The sequence below is a fragment of the Castor canadensis genome, chromosome 14 (assembly GCF_047511655.1).
Source record: "Castor canadensis chromosome 14, mCasCan1.hap1v2, whole genome shotgun sequence".
Classification (NCBI taxonomy): Eukaryota; Metazoa; Chordata; class Mammalia; order Rodentia; family Castoridae; genus Castor; species Castor canadensis.
The window spans coordinates 99,597,263-99,610,069 of NC_133399.1; positions in this window are offsets into that span (position 1 = coordinate 99,597,263).

The following is a 12,807-nucleotide window of genomic DNA, read 5'->3' on the forward strand; positions in this document are numbered from 1 at the left end:
TTTTTATTTTTTAATTATTCATATGTGCATACAATGCTTGGGTCATTTCTCCCCCCTGCCCCCACCCCCTCCCTTACCACCCACTCCACCCCCTCCCTCTCTCCCCCACCCCCTCGATACCCAGCAGAAAGTATTTTGCTCTTATCTCTAATTTTGTTGAAGAGAGAGTATAAGCAATAATAGGAAGGAACAAGGGTTTTTGCTGGTTGAGATAAGGATAGCTATACAGGGCATTGACTCACATTAATTTCCTGTGCATGTGTGTTACCTTCTAGGTTAATTCTTTTTGATCTCACCTTTTCTCTAGATCCTGGTACCCTTCTCCTATTGGCCTCAGTTGCTTTTAAGGTATCTGCTTTAGTTTCTCTACGTTGAGGGCAACAAATGCTAGCTAATTTTTTAGGTGTCTTACCTATCCTCACCCCTCCCTTGTGTGCTCTCGCTTTTATCATGTGCTCAAAGTCCAATCCCCTTGTTGTGTTTGCCCTTGATCTAATGTCCACATATGAGGGAGAACATGATTTTTGGTCTTTTGGGCCAGGCTAACCTCACTCAGAATGACATTCTCCAATTCCATCCATTTACCAGTGAATGATAACATTTCGTTCTTCTTCATGGCTGCATAAAATTCCATTGTGTATAGATACCACATTTTCTTGATCCATTCGTCAGTAGTGGGGCATCTTGGCTGTTTCCATAACTTGGCTATTGTGAATAGTGCCGCAATAAACATGGATGTCCAGGTGCCTCTGGAGTAACCACCACAGTGACTTCTGATGACCAATGGCCCTCACAGAGTAGGCAGTGAGGTGGGCACTGTTCACTAATCCAGGTGAAGAATGAGGCCCGTGCTGAAGTAAGCTCTTAGGATAAAGAGCTCCAATTTTGAGATGGTTGACCAGCTCTCCCAGATCCCTCCATTCTCAGAACTGTCTGGGCCCCAAATTACAAATTCTTGGGCATACATAGGAATACTACCTGCCACTATGGATACCTGTGTTTGAAAAGTGCCTGGCACAGAAAGTGTTTGCCAGTTTTATTTTCATGTTTTAATTTTTTCTTAAAAAATTCCTTTACAGATTTGCCTGGTACGGACCAGATGGTAAGCAATGCTCACCACACTGAAATTAAGACCCCAGCTGTCACTTTGAGGTGTGTCTTTCACACAATCAATCAGCTCCCTTTTAGGATTGTCTTTGGAAGAAAACAGTGTCCAAAGAAAACAGAATCTTCACCCACTCCCATTTAGAGCTGGGAAAGTGTGGGAGTAGAGGTGCCTCCCTGGGCTTAGGCAAGCTGAAGTTAGCGGGAAGATAAGGATCTAGATCAGGACAGTGAGAGGAAGGGGAAGAACACAGACAATAATCTTTACTTAAAATTTGTAGGCATGTGTAAGGCCCACAATAGTTAATAAATCATTAACATTCAATAAATCATGACATCAAGTTGGTCGAGCAGAACCACTCAGTTCCTAGTTCAGTATCTAAGCAAGATAGTGTGAGCTCTGTTTCCCTCTTCTGGAAAGCATGGGAATTGATGCTTACTTGTGATATAAGCCCTGGAAATCTAAGGCCAGTTTTTTTGTTTGTTTGTTTGTTTTTGTTTTTGTTTTCTTTTATTATTCATATGTGCATACAAGGCTTGGTTCATTTCTCCCCCCTGCCCCCACCCCCTCCCTTACCACCTACTCCCCCCCTCCCTCTCCCCCCCTTAATACCCAGCAGAAACTATTTTGCCCTTATTTCTAATTTTGTTGTAGAGAGAGTATAAGCAATAATAGGAAGGAACAAGGGTTTTTGCTGGTTGAGATAAGGATAGCTATACAGGGCATTGACTCACATTGATTTCCTGTGCATGTGTGTTACCTTCTAGGTTAATTCTTTTTGATCTCACCTTTTCTCTAGATCCTGGTCTCCTTTTCCTATTGGCCTCAGTTGCTTTAAGGTATCTGCTTTAGTTTCTCTGCGTTAAGGGCAACAAATGCTAGCTAGTTTTTTAGGTGTCTTACCTATCCTCACCCCTCCCTTGTGTGCTCTCGCTTTTATCATGTGCTCATAGTCCAATCCCCTTGTTGTGTTTGCCCTTGATCTAATGTCCACATATGAGGGAGAACATACGATTTTTGGTCTTTTGGGCCAGGCTAACCTCACTCAGAATGACATTCTCCAATTCCATCCATTTACCAGCGAATGATAACATTTCGTTCTTCTTCATGGCTGCATAAAATTCCGTTGTGTATAGATACCACATTTTCTTAATCCATTCGTCAGTGGTGGGGCATCTTGGCTGTTTCCATAACTTGGCTATTGTGAATAGTGCCGCAATAAACATGGATGTTAAGGCCAGTTTTTTTATGAAAGTTGAGACAGAATTGGGCAGGTTGCTCAGGAAGAATCAGAAGCAAGGCAGAAACAGGTGAGTGTGGCATGGCATATTTCTCAAAATATGCAGAAAGGTTTCTACAGTCATTCAAACTTTGGTGATAATTCACTGCAAAAAAAAACTGTATTAAGTATTGTTCATGAGAAGACATTTGTCTAGACATGGTTTAAAGATTTAAAGAGGAAATAGCTCAGGCTTATGGAATCAGATCATCCAAGTTTATATATATCTCTACTGCTTGTTAGGTAAGTAGGTGACTATCTGAGCTTCAGCTCATTATTTAACCTCTTGGGCTCAGTTTTTCCATCTGCAAAATGGGAACCATATCCCCAGGGGAAGAAAGTGAGATAACACGTCAGAGGACCAACATCTCGTGGACTTCCCTTCAAGAAGTGTAGCTAAAGGAAATTAACAAGAAAAACAAAAAAGACACTTAAATACAGACATATATAAGAAGTCCAAAAGTAGGGAAAATTAGTTGATGAGATAGCAGTTGGTTACCTGTAGGAGCGGGTGAGTATTGGCTAAGGAGGAACACAGGAAGCCTTCTGGGGTGCTTGGAAGTGTTGTGTATTTTCATATGAGTGGTAGTTTCTCTCTCTCTCTCTTTCTCACACACACACACACACACACACACACAAATTTATCAAGCACACAGAACTTCTGCACTTTACTAATGTATTACGTATACAGTTTTTAAAACCAGCAGAGGGGAGAAGGAGGAAGGAGGAGAAGAAAAGAACAAAAAGGGAAACACTTTGAAAATGGGTGGGGTAGGGGATCTTAGATCTGGTGTCAAGACAGTGATCTCTGCATTTGAAACTCTGCCTCACGGCACCGTTTCTCATTCCCTAACCTGTGTAGGTTCTGGAAAGAAGTTCTACTGGTTCAGATGGGAGCAGATAGAGTAAAAGTGGAGGAACCTGTGATCCAGGTTCTTCCCAGGTGGAGGGAAAGCCTGCCAGGGGAGGGAGGACTTTCCATAAGGAACCAAACAGCAATTCCTGAAACAGCAAAATAGAGAAAAGGGAATGAGATAAGACCCCATCCCTGATTCAGCACTGAGCAATGCTGCTTTTGTCAAAATCATGCAAATACTTGTTATCCACATAATATGTAGTGATATAACCATTTTTGGAGATTGAAGGGCAGGGAAGGGGCCAGTAAAGATACCCAATCCCCATCTACCTTAAAGCAAGAGAGTAGATAGGTTAAAAGATAACAAATCAAGAAAGACCTGAGTAGATGTCTTAAGTGTAAAATAATAATAATAAAAAAAAAAAAACAGACAATGAAGGTGGGCATGGTGGTGGAGGTCTGTAATCCCAGCAGTAGGAGGCAGGGATAGTTCACACCTTTAATCCCAGTGATAGGAGGATTGTGAGCTGGGGCCAGTCTGTGCTATGTATTGAGACCTTGTCTTAAAACAAAACAGGACAATAATAATAAATAATTAAATAGATAAAGATGTGAAAGTGAAGGGTGAGACTCAGGAGTAAGCCAGGAAGACTGCTGCTTTTTTTCTCATACATTGAGGTACTGTTATTTTGTAACTTCAGTCATGCATTGTTTAGCAGTGGGGATGTGTTCTGGGAAACACACCATTAGGCATTTCCACCCTAGTGTGAACATCACAGAGTGCACTCCCACAGACCTAACGGGTATAGCCTCCTGCCCACCGAGGCCACATGGCATAGCTTGTCGCTCCTAGGCCATAAACCTGTATGGCCTGTTACTATTGAATATTGTAATGCTGTTGACAACCACAACACAATGGTAAGCATTTGTGCATCTAAACATATCCAAAAATAGAAAAAAGTAAAGTCAAGTGGGTGTGGTATCACACACTTGTAATCCTAGCTACTTGGGAGATGGAAGAAGGAGAATTGGGAGTTTGAGGCCAGATCAAGCAAAATTAATGTGACCCTATCTCAAAAAAAAAAAAAAAAAGACACAGGGGTGAGTGCGTAGCTCGTGGCTCAAGTGGAAGAGTCATTGCCTTGCCTGCTGGAAGCCCTGGATTTAATCTCCATTACCACAAAAGAAGGGAAAAACCAGCTGGGTGAGGCTGGGTGAGGGTAGTTCACACCTGTAATCCCAGCTACTTTGGGAGATGAGATTAGGAGGATCATGGTTCAAGTCCAGCCTGGGCAAACAGTTTGAGAGACCCATCTCTAAAATAACCAGAGTAAAATGGACTATGGACTAAAGGTGTAACTCAAGCAGTGTAGAGTCTACTTTGTAAGCAAGAAGTCCTGAGTTCAAACTCCAGTCCCTCCAAGAAAACCAAAGCAACCCCTCTTCCCCAAAACTGAGAAAATAAAAGGAAAGAAAAAAGAAGAGAAGAGAAAAGAAAAGGCACATTGAAAATATGGTATAAAAGATAAACAGAGGTGCCTGGTGCAGGGCAGATACACAAATAAAGTCTGCAGGGCAGCGGGTTGCCCTGGGTGATTCAGGGAGTCAGTTGTGAGGAATGCAACGTCACTGTCCACTACTGTCCACTTCTTAAACACTGTACCCTTGGGCTAGGCTGCATTTTCAAAAAAAAAAATTCTTTCTTTAATAATAACCTAGACTGGGGGCACAGCTCAGATGGTAGAGCACCTGCCTAGCAAGCACAAAGCCCTGAGTTCAAAGCCTAATATCATTAAAACAATAATAATAATAATAAATTAACCTATTGTAACTATTTTTACTTTTTAGTTTATAATTTTTTAACTTTTTCATTCTCGTAATAATACTTAGCTTAAAACACAAACACATTGTGCATCTGTGCAAAAAACTTCTTCTTTGTATCCTCATTATATAAGCTTTTTCTGCTTTTAAAATTTTAAGTTTTATTTATTTTACTGAAAAAAATTTCATTGAAATTTTTTTATTAAAACCTAACACACAAATGCACACACTAGCCTAGGCTTACAGGGTCAGGATCATCAATATCTCTGTCTTCTACCTCCACCTTTTGTCCCACTGAAAGGTCTTCAGGGGCCATGACCTTACAGAGCTGTCACCTCATGTGATTAGAATGCTGCATTCCTCTGGAACATCTCCTGAGGGACCTGCCCATGGCTGTTTTGTGGTTAACTTTTTAAAATTATCTAGGTAGAAGGAGCTCACTAACGATAAAAAGCATAGTAAATACATAAAGCAATAACAGTGGGTTATTTTGACGATCAAGTACTATGCACTGTGCATAATTGGATGTGCTCTACTTTTGTACGACTGGAATTTCAGGAGATTTGTTTACACCGGCATCACCACTAACACATGAGCAAAGCATTGCGCTATGACGTTAGGATGGCTACCATGTCACCTGGTGCTGAGAATCATCCAGCTTCACCATAATCTTATCCCACTATCATATATTCAATCCATCCTTGACTGAATCCTCTTTGGGCAGTGCACACCCTTCTCCTTTGTGACTTCAGGAGACCATCTAATGACTCAACTTGGAGGACAAATCCAAACAGATCTTCACTACTCTGATGCTTCTGCTAACTGTGTGCTCATTACACTCCAGAACAAAAAGGAGGTGAAAGAAGAGGAAGAGAGGAAGAAGTGAGGAAAAGAAAAAAAAAAAAGCAGGAAATTAAACCTCAAGTCACAATTGTGTGTCTGGGGTGATGGAGAAGTGCTGGTGTACCCCCTCAGCTTTGCCTCGAGCTCAGTGAGCTGCTCACACAGCCCCTGCCCTTGGAACTCACTTAAGACCACCCCAAAATGATCTATGGCTGGGATGGAACCACAAAAAGACAGATCTACAGAACCCTAGCAATGTGAAAGGAATTGTCCCAGGTCACACAGCAGTGAGCATCAGAGCTAGACTAGAGTGTTTGGGTTAGTTCTGTCACTCCTGACTCATTCCTCCTCTTACAGCTCTATGACCTGTGATATTCCTCTTTTAAGCTCCTTCCAGCAGGACCAGAGAATAGGCTGTGGGCCAAAGCCAGCCTGTCCCACTGAGCCCTGAAGAAGTCCTCCTCCTCCACACAGATTGTAGGTTTTAAAAAAATGACAGAGCCAGGTGCCAGTGGCTCACACCTGTAATCCTATCTACTTGGGAGATTGATATCAGAAGGATTTTAGTTCAAGGCCAACCCAGGCAAATAGTTCACAATACCCCTTTTCCAAAATAACTAGAGCAAAATGAGCCGGATGTGTAGCTCCAACAGTAGAGAGCCTGCTTTATAAGTACAAAGCCCTAAGTTCAAACCCCAATCCCACCAAAAAAAAACAACAGAAAACAGTAAGTTGTACAACTTAGTTGTGTAACCCACATGGGCTCTGATACATGGCCCACAAAGCTCAGCCTGCACTGGGATAGCTAAAGAGAGCTGAAGGCCCTGGAGGTCCCCTACTGCATCCCACTCCCATCCAGGGACATCCCAGGATACTGTGAGGAAGGACTTTCTCCCTTTCTCCATGTCAGCCTCAGAAGACAGAGCTGCCTCCAGGAATAGGGTACAACCTTAGAGCATGTTTTCAGCTTAGACTTCATCTTGAAATAACGAACATCAGAAGTGGGAAGTAATGTTCTTCACTACTCACCCGAGTCCCGGCTCACTAGTGCCGGGCTGCCTCCCTAGTGGGAGCATCCTGAGGCTTGTAAGCCGCTGTGACTGAGCCCCTCTGAAGGTGTCGGCCATGTTGACAGCATCCCTTTGGACGTGGTCCCTCCTCATAAGAATTTCTCTATCTTCCCACCCCCCCCATCCTACAACACCACTCCCCTCTCACTCCTTCATTATCTTTTTTTTTAATTTTTATTTTATTATTATTCATATGTGCATACAAGGCTTGGGTCCTTTCTCCCCCCTGCCCCCACCCCCTCCCTTACCACCCACTCTGCCCCCTCCCTCTCCCCCCTACCCTCTCAATACCCAGCAGAAACTATTTTGCCCGTATTTCTAATTTTGTGGTAGAGAGAGTATAAGCCATAATAGGAAGGAACAAGGATTTTTGCTGGTTGAGATAAGGATAGCTATACAGGGAGTTGACTCACATTGATTTCCTGTGCGTGTGTGTTACCTGCTAGGTTAATTCTTCTTGATCTAACCTTTTCTCTAGTACCTGGTCCCCTTTTCCTATTGGCCTCAGTTGCTTTTAAGGTATCTGCTTTAGTTTCTCTGCGTTGAGGGCAACAAAATGCTAGCTAATTTTTTAGGTGTCTTACCTATCTTCACCCCTCCCTTGTGTGCACTCGCTTCCTTCATTATCTTACGTGTTTTCTTTGCATCTTTCCAAACTCATCCACTGCTGCCTGAACGTGTGGGGCTGGAGCTTCCACCCCAGATGTGGAGGCCCAATGCTTTTGTACGTGGGAAAGACCATGTCTTCTAGTTGGTTTCCAACACCCTGAGAACATCCAACACCCTCCTGGCATTTTGAAGTTCCACTGTCTTCTTTGCTCTATGGTAATTGGTAGCTCAGATCACACCATCTTGTGAATCTGTTTATAATCTCTGCACCTCCTCCCTTTCATGAGGGGACACCCTCAACTGTCCCACTACATGCCATCTGTTATTTTATGTTACGTTTTAGAGAAAACTTCTTGTGACTCATTCTCACTGGGTTGGCATTTTCCTTTTTAGAGAAACTTGAACTGTGACTGTGGGAAGTTTATTATGAGTTCTCTTCTTTATATCATTTGAAAAGTCCCTAATAAAAACTAATTTTATTTTCTAGTTTGGTCGGATTCTATTTCTCATCTATATATGGGCCATATTTGTGATGCCCACTCCAGTTCTGAACTTTCATTTTAAAGAAGATTCTCTGCCCCATACAAACACAAGCAATACTATGAAAAATAGGTCACACTAAGGGAGGTCACTAAAGGGAGAGGGAGGGTAAAAGAAGGAAGTTAAGAAGGTGAATATGGTTGATGTACTTTCTATATAAGAATGAATATAGGATTTTTAAATCTGTTGAAATTACCATAAGAAGGGTACTAAGGTAAAAAGGATAAAAATAGAGGGGATGAACCAATTTGAGTTATAATACATGTATACTTGGAAATGTCACAAGGAAACTCCCTGTAGAGCTACCTTAAACAAATAAAAATGTCTTTTTTTCAAAAATGGAGAACAGAAAGGTAAAATAGATCCTGTCTGGGGGCTGGTACCAGTGAGAAGGGAGAGGGTGTAAGGAAAGGGTATAAGAGGGTGAATATGGTGCAAATATAATATACTCATGAATGAAAATGGAAAAATGAGACTTGTTGAAACTATTCCAACAATAGAGGAAAGGAGAATGATGGAGGAGGTGATTTCAACTATGATACAGTGTAAGCACTTTAGTAAATATCACAATGTGCCACCAATATAACAATAATATGATAATGAAAAGAAAAAGAAGGAAAAAAAAAAAGGTGCCCTGATTTACTTTGTGGTGTTTGGAGTTGATTCTTACTTATCAAGAGGATTTTGAAAGTCTTAATATATCAACTGGTTTTCCTTATCCATACCTTTTCTGTATGTGGCTCAAACAATGTTAACTGGCAAGTCAAGAAATAGTTCATCTTTCAAAATACTTCCTTTTTTGTTTGTTTTGTTTGGTGGTACTGGAGTTTGAACTCAGGGCTTCACACTTGCTCAGCAGGCACTCTGCACTCGAGCCACACCCCAGTCCCCTTTTTCATTTTAATATGTTAGCATTATCATAACAAGTGCCTCTTTGTTATACATCTCACCCACGTGGACAGAAGCATCCAATCAGCCACTGCCAGTGCCCCCTCCTCCCTGGCCACACTCCAGCTCTGTGCAGAGTCCCTGTGGCCACTCACTCCACTTGCAGTGGTATTTAGCACTTACACATTTTCTTGTTTTACCATTGGGCTCCTTCAAAATCTGAGACACACAAAATATCCCTATTTGCAGACGACATGATCCTATACCTTAAAGACCCAAAAAACTCTACTCAGAAGCTTCTAGACATCATCAATAGCTATAGCAAGGTAGCAGGATATAAAATCAACATAGAAAAATCATTAGCATTTCTATACACTAACAATGAGCAAACGGAAAAAGAATGTATGAAAACAATTCCATTTACAATAGCCTCAAAAAAAATCAAATACCTAGGTGTAAACCTAACAAAAGATGTGAAAGACCTTTACAAGGAAAACTATACACTTCTGAAGAAAGAGATTGAGGAAGAGTATAGAAAGTGGAGAGATCTCTCATGCTCATGGATTGGTAGAATCAACATAGTAAAAATGTCTATACTTCCAAAAGTAATCTACATGTTTAATGCAATTCCCATCAAAATTCCAATGACATTCATCAAAGAGATTGAAAAATCTACTGTTAAATTTATATGGAAACACAAGAGGCCACGAATAGCCAAGGCAATACTCAGTCAAAAGAACAATGCAGGAGGTATCACAATACCTGACTTCAAACTATATTACAAAGCAATAATAATAAAAACAGCATGGTACTGGCACAAAAACAGACATGAAGACCAGTGGAACAGAATAGAGGATCCAGATATGAAGCCACACAACTATAAGCAACTTATCTTTGACAAAGGAGATAAAAATATACGATGGAGAAATAGCAGCCTCTTCAACAAAAACTGCTGGGAAAACTGGTTAGCAGTCTGCAAAAAACTGAAACTAGATCCATGTATATCACCCTATACCAAGATTAACTCAAAATGGATCAAGGATCTTAATATCAGACCCCAAACTCTTAAGTTGATACAAGAAAGAGTAGGAAATACTCTGGAGTTAGTAGGTATAGGTAAGAACTTTCTCAATGAAACCCCAGCAGCACAGCAACTAAGAGATAGCATAGATAAATGGGACCTCATAAAACTAAAAAGCTTCTGTTCATCAAAAGAAATGGTCTCTAAACTGAAGAGAACACCCACAGAGTGGGAGAAAATATTTGCCAATTATACATCAGACAAAGGACTGATAACCAGAATATACAGGGAACTTAAAAAACTAAATTCTCCCAAAACTAATGAACCAATAAAGAAATGGGCATGTGAACTAAACAGAACTTTCTCAAAAGAAGAAATTCAAATGGCCAGAAAACACATGAAAAAATGCTCACCATCTCTAGCAATAAAGGAAATGCAAATTAAAACCACACTAAGATTCCACCTCACCCCTGTTAGAATAGCCATCATCAGCAACACCACCAACAACAGGTGTTGGCGAGGATGCGGGGAAAAAGGAACCCTCTTACACTGTTGGTGGGAATGTAGACTAGTACAACCACTCTGGAAAAAAATTTGGAGGCTACTTAAAAAGCTGGACATCGATCTACCATTTGATCCAGCAATACCACTCTTGGGGATATACCCAAAAGACTGTTACTCCAGAGGCACCTGCACATCCATGTTTATTGTGGCACTATTCACAATAGCCAAGTTATGGAAACAGCCAAGATGCCCCAGCACTGACGAATGGATTAAGAAAATGTGGTATCTATACACAATGGAATTTTATGCAGCCATGAAGAAGAACGAAATGTTATCATTCGCTGGTAAATGGATGGAATTGGAGAACATCATTCTGAGTGAGGTTAGCCTGGCTCAAAAGACCAAAAATTGTATGTTCTCCCTCATATGTGGACATTAGATCAAGGGCAAACACAACAAGGGGATTGGACTTTGAGCACATGATAAAAGCGAGAGCACACAAGGGAGGGGTGAGGATAGGTAAGACACCTAAAAAACTAGCTAGCATTTGTTGCCCTTAATGCAGAGAAACTAAAGCAGATACCTTAAAGCAACTGAGGCCAATAGGAAAAGGGGACCAGGAACTAGAGAAAAGGTGAGATTAAAAAGAATTAACCTAGAAGGTAACACCCACGCACAGGAAATCAATGTGAGTCAATGCCCTGTATAGCTATCCTTATCTCAACCAGCAAAACCCCTTGTTCCTTCCTATTATTGCTTATACTCTCTCTACAACAAAATTAGAGATAAGGGCAAAATAGTTTCTGCTGGGTATTGAGGGGGGGAGAAGGAGGGGGCGGAGTGGGTGGTAAGGGAGGGGGTGGGGGCAGGGGGGAGAAATAAACCAAGCCTTGTATGCACATATGAATAATAAAAGAAAAATGAAAAAAAAAAAAAAAATCTGAGACACATATCATCCTGACTAAATGAGTACCTGGTTTTGCAAACCAAGAGTTTCCTGTTATGCTAAAATCCTAAAAATATATTCACATGATAGAGTAATGTCGCCATTTTGTGAATCCGCCAAAATGGCAGCCCCACCCCTTAACAGAAATTCCCATGCTCTAAGACAGCCCCACCCCTACCAGAGACCACCACGCATGTGCTAACTTCCTTAACCTCCCCCTTCTATAAAAGCCACGCCTGGCCCAGGTTCCCTGCTGCGCCATTGCCATCTTTTCCTTGGCCAGCCTGGCAGTTTGGGCCTGTCATTAAACTTTGCTCTATGGATGTGAGACTTTTCTTGTGAGCTTTCTTTGTGAGCAGTGTTTTTCCTAACACAGAGATCAGCATTTATTGTCCAAGTGGAAAGCATTCATTGAGAGGTTCAGCCAAAATGCATTCTAGTGTTTCAAGTTTTGTCCTGAACACATCAAACGACAAAGGAGTATAGTAATCAGAGCCAGGTGACACTCAGGTGTCCATCTGGTACCCTGGTGGGTCTACCTATCCTGTCTCCATCTCCATTTCTGGTATTGCCCCTACCCAGATCTGGAGCATCCCAGCTTCCTTGTACAGAGCACACCATGTATACTAACTTGAAATACTGATTGTTTTATATTGTTTATATTCCTGCTTTCCCAAACAGATTGGGAGTCACTATGGTGGGTGCCACGACTCCCATCTCTTTGATACCACATCACCTAATAACTATTTCAAAAAAGTAGCAAGATGTCTTAATATTCATATCACCTAGTTTATTTGCCCACACACTCTCTTTTGCTACAAAACAGCAACTGGTTTACCATGTCCAAATTGGGCAATACTTACTCATCAACAGGTGTGAACAATGCCTTGTTATACGTCTCCTATTAGGAAATCCACAATGGGAGAGACTTCAAGGCAGTTTCTTTTCACTTCTTCCCATGAATTCTTGGGTCTAATAGAATCTTTTTTTTTTTCCTGTGCTTCAACTACATTTTTTTCCTTCACCTACTCTTATTTCTAATAGTCTAAGAGTTTTGGGCAAGGTAGGTAGACATCTGGGAAATCATGAGGTCAGTAACTCAAGCATAAGAGAAATGTGTTCTTTTTCCTTCCCAGTAGGTAATGAACAAAATAGCAAGGTCTCACTCACTGAGGGTAAAGTCATTTAGTAGCTGGTTTAGCTACAAAAATGAATGCCACTCTGTTAATTAAAAATAAGCAAATACTCTCCAAGTTGGCAGCAGTAAAATGTTGGGGACACTGGCTCAGTTCAGCTGGGAAAACTCAGAGAGGAGTATGTCAAGG